The sequence below is a fragment of the Triticum dicoccoides genome, chromosome 2A, assembly GCF_002162155.2.
Source record: "Triticum dicoccoides isolate Atlit2015 ecotype Zavitan chromosome 2A, WEW_v2.0, whole genome shotgun sequence".
NCBI lineage: Eukaryota > Viridiplantae > Streptophyta > Magnoliopsida > Poales > Poaceae > Triticum > Triticum dicoccoides.
Genome location: NC_041382.1, coordinates 514,385,129 through 514,406,693, shown reverse-complemented (window position 1 = coordinate 514,406,693; position 21,565 = coordinate 514,385,129).

The window sequence follows — 21,565 nt, the reverse complement described above, 5'->3', positions numbered from 1 at the left end:
CACACGTTTTCGTCGTGATTCTCCGATAGAAACTTGAGATTGTGTGATGCATATCGTATAATCATACCCACGGATACTTGAGGTGACATTAGAGTATCTAGGTGACATTAGGGTTTTGGTTGATTTGTGTCTTAAGGTGTTATTCTAGTACGAACTCTAGGGTTGTTTGTGACATTAATAGGAATATCCCAACGGATTGATTGGAAAGAATAACTTTGAGGTGGTTTTGTACCCTACCATAATCTCTTTGTTCGTTCTCCGCTATTAGTGACTTTGGAGTGACTCTTTGTTACATGTTGAGGGATAGTTATGTGATCCAATTATGTTATCATTGTTGAGGGAACTTGCACTAGTGAAAGTATGAAGCCTAGGCCTTATTTCCTATCATTGCAATACCGTGTACACTCACTTTTATCATTAGTTACCTTGCTGTTTTTATATTTTCAGATTACAAAAACATTTATCTACCATCCATATACCATGTGTATCACCATCTCTTCGCCAAACTAGTGCACCTATACAATTTACCATTGTATTGCGTGTGTTGGAGACACAAGGGACTCTTTGTTATTTCGTTGCAGGGCTGCTTGAGAGAGACCATCTTCATCCTACGCCTCCTACGGATTGATAAACCTTAGGTCATCCACTTAAGGGAAATTTGCTACTGTCCTACAAACCTCTGCACTTGGAGGCCCAACAACGTCTACAAGAAGAAGGTTGTGTAGTAGACATCACCCCCCGCGCCGAGCTTTTTCTCCGGCGATTCCCACGCCAGTGCCCCACCACCGCCCCCACCGCAGGCGGCCACCGCCCCCACCTAGAACCCTAAGATAGATAGTGGGGTACCTCTCCGGCGAGCCCCCCTCCCCGTTGCGGGTGGTTATTCCTTAACTCCGGTGAGCCCCCTCCCCGCTGCGGGTGGTTCTTCCTTAACTCCGACGAGCCCCCCACCCCTTGAAAATCGACTGACCCAAAATTCGATTCAGTCGACTGTAGTGTAGCTAAATTGGAGTAGAGCGGCAACACGAGCGAGGGGGAGAGCAGCAGCAGCGCAAGCGAGCGAGCGAGAGCCGGAGCAGCAGTAGCAGATCCGGCTGGTATGGACACCGCCGCTGAAAGGGCCTCGCACTGGGGGAGAGCCACCATGGAGATGTGATCCGCGGCACCGGCTTCGAGGTAGCTGCGTCATGGGGGTGCGGGATGGAGCACCGTCGGCGCCAGGAGGTCGAGTTAAGGATAAGGTGTGATGCAATGAGTGTACAACCTCTTTGGTGGCGCCGAGTAGGCCTCAGCTTCCTCCGAGGAGTCGGTGAGGATGTTGTGGTTCCGGTGGAGCAGGTTAAGGCAACGCTGTGGGGATGGAGCAGCCGCGATAGAGGAGGCGATCGTCGGAGCAGCTCCTTGGAGGTGGAGGATGGGGCGGCTGAACCGGTGGGACGACGAGATTGACGACGGATCCTCATCCGGGGAGGTGGATGAGGACGTCGAGCTATTGCGGTGGACGACGTTGTCGGGGAAGAGGCTCCGGCTGGGCAGCGGTGAGGTGGCGGACGGAGGAGGGTGGGGTTTCACGGCTGGAGCGGAGAGGTTATGGCGGCCTGGGATTTCGAATGGCAAAAAGGATGCGATGGGAGGGGGAACCATGACTTAGGGATGCGCTTGTCCAAAATGTAGGGTGTGTTACAAAAGTACCCCCACCAATTTGAACTAGCGGCCCTTTTGGCTCAGAGTTAGAAGGGGGATTTCACGTATCGGGATTTGGCAGCTGGAGGGAGTTTTCGCGCACGTTGTAATTTCGGGATAGCAAGGCGCGGGTTATGAAGGCGCGAGTTTTGGGAGCACAATATCTGAATTTTCGGGATATAACAAGGCACGGGTTGAATTTTAGGGACAAGCCTAACGTGTAATATTGTACTTGTACATACCAAATCAATTCGCACTTCCCTCAACGAAAAAACAAAAAAAACTATTCACACCACACAAAGAGAGAGTCTTGTCCCTTTTTACTATACAAATGCTATTCAAAGCTATGAATCCATGTGATGTCCAATTAAATTTTTTCGCTGGCTGTATAATGCATGTAACCTACTCATACCAACATTTTAGTGCATTCCAAATGTCTATACTACCGCTGCAATTCGAACTAAATTTGAATTCATTTCTCTATTTGAATAAGAATATACAATCATGATTGTTGCCAACTTCAACCATCATTCGTGTATCTTCTATATCTAAATAGCTAGCCCCCACTAACATGTTTCTCTCAACATGCAAGCATGCCACCTCATCATTCAACATGCATAGGAAAAGGCACACCTCAACATGCAACTATGTATATTAAAAATTCACTTCAACATGCAACCATGTATGCATGTAAAATTCCATTCTATTATACTATTTACATCAAATTCTTATATACTTTCAAAAACTATTATTTCAAATATTGATGTTTCATGTAACCAAAAACCTCATTGAAATATTGCAAAATATTCCTGCAACAACATGCGGGGTATCATCTAGTTACCTTAACAACACACCACATGATTACTATAGAGATAGATATGAATTATGTGTACTATATGAACTTGAATTTAATTTTTTGAATACACTTGATGTTGATTCCAAATAATAGTACATTTGATGTACTAACTAGATATTCATAATCTAAACCATGTTCCATACATACATCGTGTTTATCACACAAAGTATAGTGCCCCGCCCCTTACATTGTGACAAGTATTTAGCCCTGATCTGCAAAAGCCACACATTACCCAAATTATAATCAATGTTCTATATATTATATGTAGTACTAGCAAGATGCCCATGCCTTCCACGGAACATCAAGATGGTCGAGGGGATGCCTTATTTGCAAATGTGGAGAGGGGTGTTGGGTATATATTTTTTTGAAAATTGCCATAGTTTCCTTCCTATCCGTCAGATATAAATCGGACGGTCTATATTGCAGGATGGCAGGTGATACGTCTCCGTCGTATCTATAATTTTTTATTGTTCCATGCCAATATTATTCAACTTTCATATACTTTTTGGCAACTTTTTATATTATTTTTGGGACTAACATATTGATCCAGTGCCCAGTGCCAGTTCCTGTCTGTTGCATGTTTTTGGTTTCGCAGAATATCCATATCAAACAGAGTCCAAATGGGATAAAAACGGACGGAGCTTATTTTTCGAAAATATGGAAAATTTGGAAGGAAAATCAACACGAACCAGTGCCCGAGGTGGTCACGAGGCAGGGCGCCCCCCCCCTTAGGGCGTGCCCCTACCCTCGTGAGCCCACCGTAAGGCGGTTGACGCTCTTATTTTGCCGCAAGAAAGCTAATATTCGGAAAAAATCACAGCGAAGGTTTCAGGCCAATCAGAGTTACGGATCTCCATATATATACGAAACGGTGAAACAGAGCCAGAACAGAACACAGAACCAGAGAGAAACAGAGAGATAGATCCAATCTCGGAGGGGCTCTCGCCCCTCCCATGCCATGGAGGCCAAGGACCAGAGGGGAAACCCTTCTCCCGTCTAGGGAGGAGGTCAAGGAAGAAGAGGAAGAAGGGGGCCCCTCTCCCCCTCTCCTTCGGTGGCGCCGGAACGCCGCCATGGCCATCATCATCATCACCGCGATCTTCACCAACACCTCCGCCATCTTCACCAACATCTCCATCACCTTCCCCCCTCTATCTACAGCGGTCCACTCTCCCGCAACTCTCTGTACCGTCTACTTGAACATGGTGCTTTATGCTTCATATTATTATCCAATGATGTGTTGCCATCCTATGATGTCTGGGTAGATTTTTGTTTTCCTATCGGTGGTTGATGAATTGCTATGATTGATTTAATTTGCTTGTGGTTATGTTGCTGTCCTTTGGTGCCCATCATATGAGCACGCGCGTGGATCACACCATAGCGTTAGTTGTATGTTGATAGGACTATGTATTGGAGGGCAAGAGTGACAGAAGCTTCAACCTAGCATAGAAATTGATGCATACGGGATTGAAGGGGGACCAATATATCTTAATGCTATGGTTGGGTTTTACCTTAATGAACATTAGTAGTTGCGGATGCTTGCTAATAGTTCCAATCATAAGTGCATAGAATTCCAAGTCAGGAATGACATGCTAGCAGTGGCCTCTCCCACGTAATACTTGCTATCGGTCTAGTAAGGTAGTCAATTGCTTAGGGAAAATTTCGCAAATCCTACCACCACTTTTCCACACTTGCTATATTTACTTTAGTTGCTTCTTTACCTTAACAGCCCCTAGTTTTATTTTCGTGCTCTTTACTTTCTTGCAAGCCTATCCAACAACACCTACAAAGTACTTCTAGTTTCATACTTGTTCTAGGTAAAGCGAACGTCAAGCGTGCGTAGAGTTGTATCGGTGGTCGATAGAACTTGAGGGAATATTTCTTCTACCTTTAGCTCCTTGTTGGGTTCGACACTCTTACTTATCGAAAACTATTGCGATCCCCTATACTTGTGGGTTATCAAGACCTTTTACTGGCGCCGTTTCCAGGGAGAAATAGCATGGGGTGAATATTCTCGTGTGTGCTTGTTTTATTTATCACTAAGTAATTTTTATTTGCTGATCTTAGTTGTTTCCTATCTTCAGTTATGGCTAGGAAACGCCAAATACCAAAAAAATGAGTTGTACCTACTAAACCAATGGTTGAAGAACCAATCAAAATCTATCACACTGCTGAAGCTTATTACTTGGATCATCTTCGATCCCTATGTGCTCGTGCTGAAACCCCAACTAGCTTAGTTGAGGGAAAATCTTTAGATGAGCATGCTTGTTATGTGCGGCACCGTATATCTGAAAAAGGGAAATTATTATGGAGTCAAATTCAACGTTTGCAATGCTATGCTTGGAATTTATGTGAATTATATGATTTTACTTGTTGTTCTGAAAACCCTAAGAAACACCTTCCCTACCAATGTGAGTTTATTGATAATGGAATCTTATCTTCTTATGATAAAAGTGTTTATAGTTACTATGATGTTCAACAAATTGAAGAATTTGTTGCTTTTGAGGGTGCTTATGAAATTGCTTCTTTGATTAAAAAGTATGATGCTACTTTTCATAAATCTGAAAAATTTTCTGTACTTAAATATTGCTATGATAATTATGCTTCTAATACCTATGTTAAACAATATATTGATGAATACTCCACTGTCCAAGAAGAGACTAATATTTTGTAGGAGTCTATGGAAGAAGAAGTTGATGACACTGTGAGCTCATTGGATGAAAAAGATGAGGAGGAGAGCGAAGAACAAAAGGAGGAAGAGCGGATTGATCACCCGTGCCCACCTTCTAATGAGAGTAACTCTTCAACTCATACATTGTTTTTCCCCTTCGTGCTTACCGAAAGATGATTGCTATGATGATTGTTATGATCCCATTGATTCTCCTGAAATATCCCTTTTTGATGATGCTTGCTATGCTTGTGGCCAAGATGCCAATATGAATTATTCTTATGGAGATGAACTTGCTATAGTTCCTTATGTTAAACATGAAATTGTTGCTATTGCACCCACGCATGATAGTCCTATTATGTTTTTGAATTCTCCCGATTATACTTTATCAGAGAAGTTTGCACTTATTAAGGATTATATTGATGGGTTGCCTTTTACCATTGCACATGATGATTTTGATGAATATAATATGCATGTGCTTGCTGCTCCTACTTGCAATTATTATGAGAGAGGAACTATATCTCCACCTCTCTATGTTTCCAATATGATAGAATTGCAAGAAACTGTTTATATTATGCATTGGCCTTTACTTTGTGTGCATGAATTGTTCTTTTATGACATGCCGATGCATAGGAAGAGAGTTAGACTTCGTCATTACATGATATATGTTACTTTGTGCTCACTACTAAATTACAAATCACTGTTAATTAAAATTGGCTTTGATATACCTTGGGATCCGGATGGATCCATTACTTGAGCACTATATGCCTAGCTTAATGGCTTTAAAGAAAGCGCTGACAGGGAGACAACCCAGAAGTTTTAGAGAGTCATTTATTTCTGTTGAGTGCTTTCATATAGTTTAAAAACAACAAAAATAAAGAGGGGAACCCAAAACTTTTTCAAAAAGGAAAGCGAAAGTGAGAAAGACAAGCATTGTTGAAGTGGGAGCTAGCCTAGAACTTTGTTCATGCTCACGGAAACTTTGTGAATATTGATTATAGAAACTTTTCAATAAAAATAATTATCCCCCTGTACAATTCCATTGTATTATAAAAATAATGTGCCAAGGTTTGCCTTTAGGATGTTTACATTTGCTTGATGGTTTGTACGATGCAGGACAGAAACTTTGGCTGTAGTGCGCGATTTTACATTTTTAGCTGGAACGTCAAATAGTTCTGATTCTTTCTGAAATGTATTCCTATACAAATTTCATTATTTTTCCTAATTTTGGCATAATTTTTCAAGCATCAGAAGTATGGTGAATGTTCAGATTACTACAGACTGTTCTGTTTTAGACAGATTCTGTTTTTGATGCATAGTTTGCTTGTTTTGATGAAACTATCAATTCATATCAGTGGATTAAGCCATGAAAAAGTTATATTACAGTAGATACAATGCAAAAACAAAATATGAATTGGTTTGCAAAAGTACTTGGAGTAGTGATTTGCTTTATTACACTAACGGATCTTACCGAGTTTTCTGTTGAAGTTTTGTGTGGATGAAGTGTTCGATGATTGAGAAGGTCTCGATGTGAGAAGAAGGAAGAGAGGAAAGAGCTCAAGCTTGGGGATGCCCAAGGCACCCAAGTAAATATTCAAGGAGACTCAAGCATCTAAGCTTGGGGATGCTGGGGAGGCATCCCCTCTTTCTTCAACAAACATCGGTATGTTTTCAGATTCGTTTCGTTCATGCGATATGTGCAATCTTGGAGCGTCTTTTGCATTTAGGTTTTTCTTTTTCTTTTTATGCACCATGCTGGTATGAGATAGTCCTTGGTTGATTTATAGAATGCTCTTTGCACTTCACTTATATGTTTTGAGTATGGCTTTATAGAACACTTCATGTGCTTCACTTATATCATTTGAAGCTTGGATTGCTTGTTTCTCTTTACATAGACAACCGCCATTTGTAGAATGCTCTTTTACTTCACTTATATTTGTTAGAGCACGGGCATATCTTTTGTAGAAATAATTAAACTCTCTTGCTTCACTTATATCTATTTAGAGAGATGACAGGAACTGGTCATTCACATGGTTAGTCATAAAATCCTACATAAACTTGTAGATCACTGAATATGATATGTTTGATTCCTTGCAATAGTTTTGCGATATAAAGATGGTGATATTAGAGTCATGCTAGTGGGTAGTTGTAGATTGTACAAATACTTTTGTTGAGGTTTGTGATTCCCATAGCATGCACGTATGGTGAACCGTTATGTAACGAAGTCGGAGCATGATTTATTTATTGAGTGTCTTCCTTATGAGTGGCGGTCGGGGACGAGCGACGGTCTTTTCCTACCAATCTATCCCCCTAGGAGCATGCGCATAGTACTTTGTTTCGATGACTAATAGACTTTTGCAATAAGTATGTGAGTTCTTTATGACTAATGTTGAGTCCATGGATTATACGCACTCTCACCCTTCCACCATTGCTAGCCTCTCTAGTACTGCGCAACTTTCGCCGGTACCATAAACCCACCATATACCTTCCTCAAAACAGCCACCATACCTACCTATCATGGCATTTCCATAGCCATTCCGAGATATATTGCCATGCAACTTTCATCACCATCATATACATGACTTGAGCATTCATTGTCATATTGCTTTGCATGATCGTAAGATAGCTAGCATGATGTTTTCATGGCTTGTTCATTTTTTGATGTCATTGCTACGCTAGATCATTGCACATCCCGGTACACCGCCGGAGGCATTCATATAGAGTCATATCTTTGTTCTAGATATCGAGTTGTAAGTAAATAAAAGTGTGATGATCATCATTATTAGAGCATTGCCCCAGTGAGGAAAGGATGATGGAGACTATGATTCCCCCACAAGTCGGGATGAGACTCCGGACGAAAAAATAAAAAAAATAAAAAAAAGAGAAAGGCCAAAAAAAGAGAAGGCCCAAAAAATAAAAAAAAGGGAAAATAAAACAAAAAAAATGAGAGAAAAAGAGAGAAGGGGCAGTGCTACTATCCTTTTTCCACACTTGTGCTTCAAAGTAGCACCATTTTTTCATATAGAGAGTCTCTTGAGTTATCACTTTCATATACTAGTGGGAATTTTCATTATAGAACTTGGCTTGTATATTCCGATGATGGGCTTCCTCAAATGCCCGAGGTCTTCATGAGCAAGCAAGTTGGATGCACACCCACTTAGTTTCAGTTAGAGCTTTCATACACTTATAGCTCTAGTGCATCCATTGCATGGCAATCCCTACTCACTCACATTGATATCTATTGATGGGCATCTCCATAGCCCGTTGATACGCCTAGTTGATGTGAGACTATCTTCTCCTTTTTGTCTTCTCCACCATCATATTCTATTCCACCTATAGTGCTATGTCCATGGCTCACGCTCATGTATTGCGTGAAAGTTGAAAAGGTTTGAGAACGTCAAAAGTATGAAACAATTGCTTGGCTTGTCATCGGGGTTGTGCATGATTTGAATATTTTGTGTGGTGAAGATGGAGCATAGCCAGACTATATGATTTTGTAGGGATAACTTTCTTTGGCCATGTTATTTTGAAAATACATGATTTCTTTATTAGTATGCTTGAAGTATTATTGTCTTAATGTCAAAGGATAGACTATTGCTTTGAATCACTCGTGTCTTAATATTCATGCCATGATTAGACATATGATCAAGATTATGCTAGGTAGCATTCCACATCAAAAACTATCTTTTTTATCATTTACCTACTCGAGGACGAGCAGGAATTAAGCTTGGGGATGCTGATACGTCTCCGTCGTATCTATAATTTTTTATTGTTCCATGCCAATATTATTCAACTTTCATATACTTTTTGGCAACTTTTTATATTATTTTTGGGACTAACATATTGATCCAGTGCCCAGTGCCAGTTCCTGTCTGTTGCATGTTTTTGGTTTCGCAGAATATCCATATCAAACGGAGTCCAAACGGGATAAAAACGGACGGAAATTATTTTTGGAAAATATGGAAAATTCGGAAGGAAAATCAACGCGAACCAGTGCCCGAGGTGGTCACGAGGCAGGGCCACCCCTTTGGGCGCGCCCCTACCCTTGTGAGCCCACCATAAGGCGGTTGACGCTCTTCTTTTGCAGCAAGAATGCTAATATTCGGAAAAAAATCACGGCAAAGGTTTCAGGCCAATCGGAGTTACGGATCTCCATATATATATACGAAACGGTGAAACAGAGCCAGAACAGAACGCAGAACCAGAGAGAAACAGAGAGACAGATCCAATCTCGGAGGGGCTCTCGCCCCTCCCATGCCATGGAGGCCAAGGACCAGAGGGGAAACCCTTCTCCCGTCTAGGGAGGAGGTCAAGGAAGAAGAGGGAGAAGGGGCCCCCTCTCCGCCTCTCCTCCGGTGGCGCCGGAACGCCGCCGTGGCCATCATCATCATCACCGCGATCTTCACCAACACCTCCGCCATCTTCACCAACATCTCCATCACCTTCCCCCCTCTATCTACAGTGGTCCACTCTCCCGCAACCCGCTGTACCCTCTACTTGAACATGGTGCTTTATGCTTCATATTATTATCCAATGATGTGTTGCCATCCTATGATGTCTGAGTAGATTTCCGTTGTCCTATCGGTGGTTGATGAATTGCTATGATTGATTTAATTTTCTTGTGGTTATGTTGCTGTCCTTTGGTGCCCATCATATGAGCACGCGCGTGGATCACACCATAGGGTTAGTTGTATGTTGATAGGACTATGTATTGGAGGGCAAGAGTGACAGAAGCTTCAACCTAGCATAGAAATTGATGCATACGGGATTGAAGGGGGACCAATATATCTTAATGCTATGGTTGGGTTTTACCTTAATGAACATTAGTAGTTGCGGATGCTTGCTAATAGTTCCAATCATAAGTGCATAGAATTCCAAGTCAGGGATGACATGCTAGCAGTGGCCTCTCCGACATAATACTTGCTATCGGTCTAGTAAGGTAGTCAATTGCTTAGGGACAATTTCGCAAATCCTACCACCACTTTTCCACACTCGCTATATTTACTTTAGTTGCTTCTTTACCTTAACAGCCCCTAGTTTTATTTTCGTGCTCTTTACTTTCTTGCAAGCCTATCCAACAACACCTACAAAGTACTTCTAGTTTCATACTTGTTCTAGGTAAAGCGAGCGTCAAGCGTGCGTAGAGTTGTATCGGTGGTCGATAGAACTTGAGGGAATATCTGTTCTACCTTTAGCTCCTCGTTGGGTTCGACACTCTTACTTATCGAAAACTGTTGTGATCCCCTATACTTGTGGGTTATCAGCAGGCACACCATCATCAACAACTCTGTTTTTTTATAAGAGTAGAGATAAAATATATTATATGTAGTATAACATGTTCATAACCACACCATGTGTATCATCGTTATATATATTCATGCATACGTCGGTTTAAAACACTATGATAAATTCTTCAAATATCTGAATTCACTTTTTATAATGAATTATGATCTCTATTTGTCTTTTATACCCACACAATCCTCTTATCTTTGTAGCTAGCGCTAACTTTCTCTCGTGCATGCACACGCCCGCATCCCTCTCACCCTCCCTCAGCATTCTCTAGCTCTATCACGCAAATTCGTCTTTTCACTTTAGGTCGTTCACCCATGGTGTGTGTAGGCCCCCAGCTCCTTCTTTACGGCACACATAGATCAATATGCCTCTCTAACCAGGTGTGCCTACCACAAACACAAGCTTTCCCTCTTCTCTTCTCACCGTCCATGCCTCACTCCCACCCGTCTTTTCATCAATCTCATACTCACACACTCCTTCCCCCTCGATATAGTATGCCTCTCACACCACCTCCTAGTTGCATCCCTCTCTCTCTATCCTTCTCCCCGGGCCTTATTTGCTTCTAACACATACATGCATGTATATCGATCGATCTCCCTACATATACCTAGGTCGACTTTAACTATTTCCCCCACCCATCGATGGACGTACCTCACAAGTTATGTCTCTCCTTTATCTAAAAAGGACGATTGATCTTCCTATGTAGTTACGTCTGCTTACCACAGCCATATCGCCCCCTACATCATTTGTGCATGCCTCCTAACCCGTCTCTCACGCGCACGTGCACAGACAGGCAGCCATCCCCTCTCTTATTGATATTGCAGGTGTGCCCTCCGTTTGTCTAGCAAGCCTCTCCCACCATTTGTTAGAAGCAACTCCACACCAACCCCTCTGACACTCTAGCTTTGTCTCTCTCCCAACCTTATTCCTCTCCTACACATATGCATGGATGCCGATCGATCTCCCTCAATACATAAGCTAGGTCTCTCTCCTCCTCCACACATATACCAGCCATTGTCCTCTATAGTTAATTAGGTCTCCCCCACCCCCACACACCGATAGTCGAGCGCTGTAGGTAGGTATCCATGCCACATAGACAAACTGCACCTGTCCCCTCTCACGTTCCAATAGGCCAGCCACCCTATATCTTTGACGTGGGCACATACAAATTCGATGGCACTCTTTATCGATCACACACACACACACACACACATACACACACACACATCATCCCTCTCTTTGATTCTGTGGATATCTCAAGCCGATGATACCTCCACTCTCTACTCGTGGATCGCCCCCTCTATATATATGATATATCTAGGACTCTATTTCACACACATTGCATATATTACATTTTTGATTGAAATATCGTCCACATATATTGCTTGTCTATTTCTCAACCCCCCCCCCCAAACACTCACGAACCCACACACTATATCTCTCTACGTTTGTATCTCTCTCACACAACCCCACGTAGGTGTTGTACGTACACGAAGAGAATAGGTGCACGTACTCACGCTTCGTGCCCAGCCACACCCGCACGGGTACATGGTGGAGCTCATTTCTGTACGAAATGGCAGCCTGCTACCTCTTGAGCATTGCGTTGGTTTTCCCTTGAAGAGGTAAGGGTGATGCAGCAAAGTAGCATAAGTATTTCCCTCCGTTTTAGAGAACCAAGGTATCAATCCAGTAGGAGGCCACACGCAAGTCCCTCGTACCTAAAAAAATAAATAAGAACCTCGCAACCAACGCGATAAAGGGGTTGTCAATCCCTTCACGGTCACTTACGATAGTGAGATCTGATAGAGATAATAATGATAAGATAAATATTTTTGGTATTTTTATGATATAGATTGAAAGTAAAGACTGCAAAATAAAATAGATTGGAAACTTATATGATGGAGAATAGACCCGGGGGCCATAGGTTTCACTAGTGGCTTCTCTCAAGATAGCATAAGTATTACGGTGGGTGAACGAATTACTGTTGAGCAATTGATATAAAAGCGAATAATTATGAGAATATCTAGGCATGATCATGTATATAGGCATCACGTCCGCGACAAGTAGACCGACTCGTGCCTGCATCTACTACTATTACTCCACACATCGACCGCTATCCATGCATCTAGAGTATTAAGTTCATAAGAACAGAGTAACCCTTATGTAAGATGACATGATGTAGAGGGATAATCTCAAGCAATATGATATAAACCCCATCTTTTTATCCTCGATGGCAACAATACAATACATGTCGTTTCCCTTTCTGTCACTGGGATCGAGCACCGCAAGATTGAACCCAAAGCTAAGCACTTCTCCCATTGCAAGAAAGATCAATCTAGTAGGCCAAACCAAACTGATAATTCGAAGAGACTTGCAAAGATAACCAATCATGCATAAAAGATTTCAGAGAAGAATCAAATATTGTTCATAGATAGACTTGATCATAAACCCACAATTCATCGGATCTCGACAAACACACCACAAAAAGAGTTACATCGAATAGATCTACAAGAAGATTGAGGAGAACTTTGTATCGAGATCCAAAAAGAGAGAAGAAACCATCTAGCTACTAACTATGGACCCAAAGGTCTGAAGTAAACTACTCACACATCATCGGAGGGGCCATGGAGTTGATGTAGAGGCCCTCCATGGTCAATGCCCCCTCCGGCGGAGCTCTGGAAAAGGCCCCAAGATGGGATCTCTTGGGTACAGAAGGTTGCGGCGGTGGAAATAGGGTTTCGTGGTACTCTTGGATGTTTTCTTATGTGAACATATATAGGAGGAAGAAGTAGATCGGTTGAGCCATGAGGGGCCCACGAGGGGGAAGGCGCGCCCAGGGGGTAGGCGCACCCCCTGCCTCGTGGACTCCTTGTCCGTTTCTTGACATCAACTCCAAGTCCTCTAGATCATGTTTGTTCCAAAAATCACGCTCCTGAAGGTTTCATTCTATTTGGACTCCATTTGATATTCCTTTTCTGCGGAACACTGAAATAGGCAAAAAAAACAGCAATTTGCACCGGGCCTTGGGTTAATATGTTAGTCCCAAAAATAATATAAAAGTGTAAAATAAAGCCCATTAACATCCAAAAAAGATAATATAATAGCATGGAAGAATCAAAGATTATAGATACATTGGAGACGTATCAAGCATCCCCATGCTTAATTCCTGCTCGTCCTCGAGTAGGTAAATGATAAAAACAGAATTTTTGATGTGGAATGCTTTCTAGCATGTTCTTCAATGTATTTTTCTCTATTGTGGCATGAATGTTCAGATCCGAAAGATTCAAGATAAAAGTTTATTGTTGATATAAAAATAGTAATACTCCAAGTATGCTAATCAAGCAATGATGTCTTATCAAAATACCACAACCGAAGAAAACTTATCCCTACAAAGTCATATAGTTTGGCCATGCTTCATTTTCATCACACAAAATGCTCCCATCATGCACAACCCCGATGACAAGCCAAGCACTTGTTTCATACTTAGCCTTTTCAAACTCTTTCAACTTTTACGCAATATATGAGCGCGAGCCATGGACATGGCACTATGGGTGGAATAGAATATGATGATTTAGGTTGTGTGAGAAGACAAAAGGGAGAAAGTCTCACATTGACGCGGCTAATCAGTGGGCTATGGAGATGCCCACTGATTGATGTCAATGCAAGGAGTAGGGATTTCCATGCAATGGATGCACTAGAGCTATAAATATATGAAAGCTCATCAAAGAAACTAAGTGGGTGTGCATCCAACTTGCTTGCTCACGAAAACCTAGGGCATTTGAGGAAGCCCATCATTGGAATATACAAGCCAAGTTCTATAATGAAAAATTCCCACTAGTATATGAAAGTGACAAAATAAGAGACTCTCTATCATGAAGATCATGGTGCTACTTTGAAGCACAAGTGTGGAAAAAGGATAGTAACATTGTCCCTTCTCTCTTTTTCTCTCATTTTTTATTTGGGCCTTCTTTTTTATGGCCTCTTTTTTTCGTCTGGAGTCTCATCCCGACTTGTGGGGGAATCATAGTCTCCATCATCCTTTCCTCACATGGGACAATGCTCTAATGATGATCATCACACATTTATTTACTTACAACTCAAGAATTACAACTCGATACTTAGAACAAAATATGACTCTATGTGAATGCCTCCGGTGATGTACCAGGATTGCGATGAATCAAGAGTGACATGTATGAAAAATTAAGCATGGTGGCTTTGCCACAAAATACGATGTCAACTACATGATCATGCAAAGCAATATGACAATGATGATGCGTATCATAATAAATGGAACGGTGGAAAGTTGCATGGCAATATATCTTGGAATGGCTATGGAAATGCCCTAATAGGTAGGTGTTGGGGATATTACTACTAGATGTAAACTGGCCAGGAGTAGCCGGGTTAACTCTATGAAGATTAGAAGCCCATGAAGACGTGAGGATGGTGGCGCTTTATGAAGGCCCAAGGCCCAAAGGTGGGTTAAGGCATGTAGATGTAAACCGACTTTCTCATGTAACTTGTATTGTAAGATAGGAAGGATAGAGACCGAGTTGGACACATTGATGATCCAGCCTCGGGACACTGTAAACCAACGGGCGTCGACCTATGTATATAAAGGGACGACCCCGTGGCGGTTTAGGGACAACACACAACAACTCAAGAGCCAAGCAAAGTGGATTCACTCCCTGGTCATCGAAACCCCAGCAATTCCATCACAATTAGACGTAGGCTTTTACCTTCATCGTAAGGGGCCGAACTAGTATAAAACTCTCGTGTCCCTTGTCCGGTTTAACCCCTTTAAGCTAACCCGTAGCAATGGCTCCACGACTAAGTCCTTTCACGAGGACATCTGTCGTGACAAAACCACGATAGTTGGCGCCCACCGTGGGGCTATCGCATGACGGTTTCGAGTTCTTGAAGGGCAGCTTCGAAGGACTCAAGGGATACGCTGTGGGCCGGATGACTAAGAGTCGTTGCGGCAAGATCTACATCGACGACGTAGGATGGGGTCCCGAGGCCGGTTCAATTGATTACGGGTACCGGGTTCCCTTTGGCGGAATTCACGTCTTCATCGGTAAGATCGGCGAACCGGGCCCTGAGCTAGACATCTGCATCGACATCATCAAGACGGCTCAGCGTGCAAGCCCTACCCAGGTTCAGCCTGCAGCAAGGCATGTCTTTGTAGGTGTCATTCATGGAGCGGAATATGAGGATGGACCGGCATCTGATGGAGAAACCGTTGTCTGTTCCGACGACGAGTCTTCAACCAGAGAGACTGAGTCCCTGTACCAACTGCAGGATGGCCGAATTAGTGGAGGTTCCGATGACAACAGTATTCCGGACCCCCTCGATCTGCCAAGCCAGGTCGCAGTCTTCATGGCTGGTACACAGCCAACACAGCACTCTTCTACAGCTGCGACAATGATCTCCGGTTCAGCAACAGCAACGCTAGCAGGGGCAGGGGGCTCTGTGCCGCCTCCAGCTCAGGTTTTGTCCGATTTTTCGATGCTTTAGCAACGTTGCTGGCAGTAGAGGTGGATGCAGCAAATCGAGATCAGCACAACACGGAGATTGCAAAGGTGAAAGATCAAATAACTCAGGCTAAAGCGGACCTGGCAGCAGAGAATGCCAGGATGGCTACAGAATGGGCCGAGTTAGAAGCTCAGGCCTACCGGCTTAGGCTGGATCAAAGCGCCTCAGATGATGTCATGAGGAGGAGATACCGACCGCACCTCCCGCCGGGTTATGAGCCAATAAATCTCTTCAACACACCAGGAGCAGGAACCAGTAACCAGCCAGTGGTAAACCGGACTGAGGCACCAGTAATAGGAGCGCCGGTTCAGCCGCGCACGATGGACCCACCTCGTCAGAACAACATTGTGTCACATCGCGTTCCGACGCCCCTGGGGCATTACTCCAACACGTTGGATAACATTGTGGCCACCGCTTCTCGGTTGGCAACTCTCTCGATCGACGGCGAGTCACCGGTGGCGGTTGAAACACGACGGGCTAGTGAACTCCTCCAAACGGATTTAACCCAGCAGTAGGCTTATTTGCATAGTCGTGAGAGGATCCATTCCACCCCCATCCAAGCTAGAGTTACAGCAGGCATATTGAAGAACCGTCTGTATCAAGCAGTGCGCAACACCGTAACCCGGCAGGTGGTGGTGCTAATGCACAAGATGTGGTGGATCCTAGCTGAACACGTCGAGAGGCCGAGTTAGCAGCTCAGCACGCAGCTCGTCAGCCTACTCCGGTTTGTCCGACCACCTCAGTGGAGCCGGGTGTGGTCTTCAGTTTTTTGGGGGTACCATGCCTCATCTCGGCCTTGCGTAATGTGCGACTACCCAAGGATTCTAAAGGCCCTCGTAATGTGCCCAATTACACTGCCAATTTGCCCCTGAATCATGGGTTGAGAGTTATGAGATGGCAATGGAGATGCTGGATGTGGGCGAAGCGGTGTGTGCTTAGTATTTCACCATGATGTTGGAGGGAACGGCCCGTACCTGGTTAAAGAGTCTACCAGCTAACTCCATTGCGTCATGGGCCGAGTTAAAAAGCCGGTTTATCCAGAATTTTAAGGATACATGTAAGCAGCCCATGTCAATTGTGGACCTAGCCACTTGTGTTCAAGAGGATGGGGAGTCTACGACCCATTGGGTGAAGCGAGTCTCGGCTATTTTGCATTCATCAGACCGCATCAATGCAGATACAGCAGTTTTGACGTTGGAGGGCAACTGTCGGTTCATGCCATTAAAACTGAAGTTGGGAAGGCTCAAACGTCACTGTAATGACATGTCAACACTTTTGGCCGATTCAGATAGTACCAAGGACCCTGATTCTGAAGAGGACAAACCAGGGAAAGGGAAAAAGAACGGCGGTGCCAAGGGGCAGCAGCATAACTCGACACGTCATGGGAACAATGGTAAGCGAAAAGCTGACAATAGCCTGGACTTTGTGGCTAACACCAACGCCCAGGATAACGGTCAGCGTCATAAGGGCAAACCGCCCCAAAGGGGCGGAGGGTCAGGCCCCAATCTAGAGCGCCTGTTAAATCAACCTTGTCCAAAGCATGGATCAAAGGAGAAGCCAGCTCCGCATCTTTGGAAGGATTGCTTCATCATGCGAGAGTTCAAAAATTTCAATATGTTCCAATACGACAATGGCCCGCCCAACGGTTCAGGAGGTGGTTTTCATGGGCTGAGTTATGGAGGCGGCAGCTCCGGTTCAGGATCCCAAGGCAATCAGACCGGACATGGCAATCAAGGTAATAAGGGCAATCAGGGAGGTTATAACCATCAGGGGAATCAGCAGCAACAGTCGGGTTATCAGAGCAATCCGAAGTAGTTGAATAGTGGGCAGTATCATGTCTTTACCACTAGCTTGTGTAAGCGTGATCAGAAGCTTCACAAAAGGGTCGTGAACTCTGTTGAACCGGCAGTGCCTCAGTATTTGTGCTGGTCTGAACAACCCATTTTGTGGAGTCGGGAGGATCATCCGCCCCGGGTTGATAATCCGGGTCATCTGGCCTTAGTGGTGGCTCCTCAGGTCGGGGGCTACAAGTTCACCAAAGTGCTTATGGATGGAGGGAGCGGTATCAATATCCTTTACTATGATACCTTCCGTCGCATGGGGATGACAGACAAGAGTCTTAAACCATCGAACACCGTCTTTCATGGAGTGGTGCCTGGTAAGTTGGCGTACCCAGTTGGCAAGATAGCCCTAGAGGTGGCTTTTGGAGACGATCATGATTCAAGATCAGAAGCTTTGACTTTTGAAGTGGTGAAAATCAAGAGTCCATATCATGCCCTTTTCGGAAGGCCGGCTTATGCTAGGTTCATGGCGAGGCCGTGTTATGTTTATCTGCAGCTTAAGATGCCGGGTCATAAGGGGACCATCACGGTACATGGGAGCAGGAAGATTGCTTTAGAATGTGAAGAAGGGGATGCGGCTTATGCTGAGTCGGTTCGTGCCACAGAGGAGCTGAAATTTTATAAGGACAATGTTGATCCGGTGGATATGACTTCTCTGAAAAAGCCAACTACAGAGCATGATCTGGCGCTGAAATCTAAATCGGCTGCAGACACTAAAGCGGTTGATTTTGTTCCTGGTGATTCATCTCAGCAGTTCAGTATTAGCGCTAACCTGGATCCAAAATAGGAAAGTGCGCTCATCGAGTTCATCCGTGAGAATCGGGACATCTTTGCATGGAAGCCTTCTGACATGCCAGGTGTACCGAGGGAACTCACTATGCACACCCTTAATATAGATCCTAAGTTCAAACCGGTCAGGCAGTTTCTCCGCCGCTTCAACGAAGAGAGGCGTAAGGCTATTGGTGAGGAGGTAGCCCGGCTTTTGGTAGCAGGGTTTATCGTGGAGGTTTTCCACCCTGAGTGGCTAGCTAATCCGGTGTTGGTACTTAAGAAAAACGACACTTGGCGTATGTGTGTGGATTACACAGACTTGAACAAGGCCTGTCCAGCTGATCCCTTTGCTCTCCCGCGTATTGATCAGATTATTGATGCTACGGTGGGTTGTGATCATTTGTGTTTTCTGCATGCTTATTCTGGTTATCATCAGATTAAAATGGCAGTTAAGGACCAGGAGAAGACATCTTTCATAACTCCCTTTGGAGCCTTCTGCTCTGTGTCTATGCCTTTCGGGCTCAAGAGTGCCCAGGCAACTTATCAGCATTGTGTTCAAAATTGTTTGTCTTCATAAACAGATTGGGTGTAATGTTCATGCCTATGTGGATGATATTGTGGTGAAATCTAGGAAGGAGGAAATATTGATAGAGGACCTAAGGGAGACTTTTGATAACCTCCGGGTCTACAAGATGATGCTTAATCCGGCTAAATGTGTCTTTGGTGTTCCGGTAGGCAAGCTCTTGGGTTTTCTGGTGTCAAACAGAGGCATTGAGGCTAACCCGGAAAAGATCTCAGCCATCACGTCCCTGGCTAAACCGGCATGTATCAATGATGTTCACTGTTTGGCGGGCCGGATTGCAGCTTTAAGCCGGTTTATCAGCCGCCTTGGGGAGAAGGCTATTCCTTTGTATCAGATGCTAAAGAAAACGGATGATTTCGTCTAGAGTGACGCAGCCGATAATGCATTTGAGGATTGAAGAGACAGTTGGCCGAGCCGCCCGTTCTTGCGGCTCCGGTTGATAAAGAGCCCTTATTGCTATATGTGGCTGCTAATGCCCGGGCTGTTAGTGTGGCTATTGTTGTGGAGCGCAAGGAGGCTGGAAAGGAATATTCGGTTCAACGGCCGGTTTATTACATCAGTGAGGTGCTTATTGAATCAAAGCAGAGGTACCCGCATTGGCAGAAGTTGGTGTATGGAGTTTTCATGGCAAGCCGGAAGCTCAAGCATTATTTTCAAGGTCATCCCATCACAGTGGTTAGTTCAGCCCCTCTGGGAGGTATCATCCAAAACAGAGAGGCAACTAGCCGGATTGCCAAGTGGGCTATTGAGCTTGGACCTCACGGGATCAAATATACACCTCGCACAACAATCAAATCACAAGCACTTGTGGACTTCATTAATGATTGGACAGAGTTGCAGGCACCGGAGGAGAAGCCAGATAACACATACTGGACTATTCATTTTGATGGGTCCAGACAATTGGAGGGCTCGGGGGATGGAGTCATATTAACTTCCCCATGAGGTGACAAGTTTTGTTATGTTCCCCGCTTAATGTTCCCTTGTACTAACAATGCAGCTGAATATTAGGCCTTGCTCCATGGCCTTCAGATGGCTAAGGAAATGAATTTAGCCGAGTTAAGTGCTTCGGTGACTCAGACCTGGTGGCTCAGCAGGTATCTGGCACTAGGGATTCTAAGGATCCACTCATGGCTGCATATCGACGAGAGGTGGACATAGTGGCTGGTCATTTCAAGGGTTATCAAGTTGACCATATAGGCCAGCAAAAGAATGAAGCGGCGGACGGTTTAAGTCGTCTAGGCTCTCAGCGTAAACCGGTGCCACCTAATGTCTTCCTCGACGTACTTCATAATCCGTCGGTCAGGATACCCATAGAGGAGGAGTTGGCTATTCCTGACTCGGAGGCCCAGTTGGTAGCGGCTCTTCATGTTATACCGGATTGGACAGTCCCATACCTGGCCTATATGAACCGGGGCGAGTTACCAGGCGATGAAACCTTGGCCCGACAGATAATCCGGCGATCCAAGTCAATGACCATTATCAATGGGGAGTTACATCGTTACAGTGTGACAGGGGCGATTCAGCATTGTGTGTCTCCTCAAGAAGGTTGTGAGATTTTGTGCGAGATCCACGAAGGAGATTGTGGTCACCACGCCGGTTCAAAATCCTTGGTGGATAAGGCTTTTCGTCATGGCTTCTATTAGTTGACGGCTCATGCTGATGCTGAGGATTTAGTAAAAAGGTGTGACGGTTGTTAGAAATTTGCACGCCGCACTCATGTTTCGGCTCAAGATTTGAGAATGATTCCAATCACTTGGCCGTTTGAAACTTGGGGGCTAGATATGGTTGGACCCTTTAAGAGGTCCAAGGACAAAAAGACCCACCTGTTGGTGGCGGTTGATAAGTTTACCAAGTGGGTAGAGGCAGAGCCAGTCAGTAAGTGTGATGCAGCCATGACGGTCCAATTCATCAAAAAGGTGATATTCCAGTTTGATTTTCCACATAGAATTATAACTGACAATGGTACTAATCTGTCCAACGGCTCACCCCCAGTCTAATGGTCAAGCAGAGAGGGAAAATCAAGAAATTTTGAGAGGTATTAAACCCCGGCTTATGGTACCTTTAAAGCAGACGCCGGGTTGTTGGGTGGAGGAGTTACCTTCCGTATTATGGAGTATCAACACCACACCAAACAGATCTATGGGTTACATGCCTTTCTTCATGGTTTACGGAGCAGAGGCGGTTCTCCCTAGTGACATCCGTCATGACTCGCCCCGTGTGGCGGCTTACGTTGAAGCAGAAAATGAGAAGGCACGTCAGGACTCACTGGACCTGTTAGATGAGGAGCGTGATCTCGCAGCGGCACGGTCGGCGATTTATCAACAAGATCTCTGACGTTA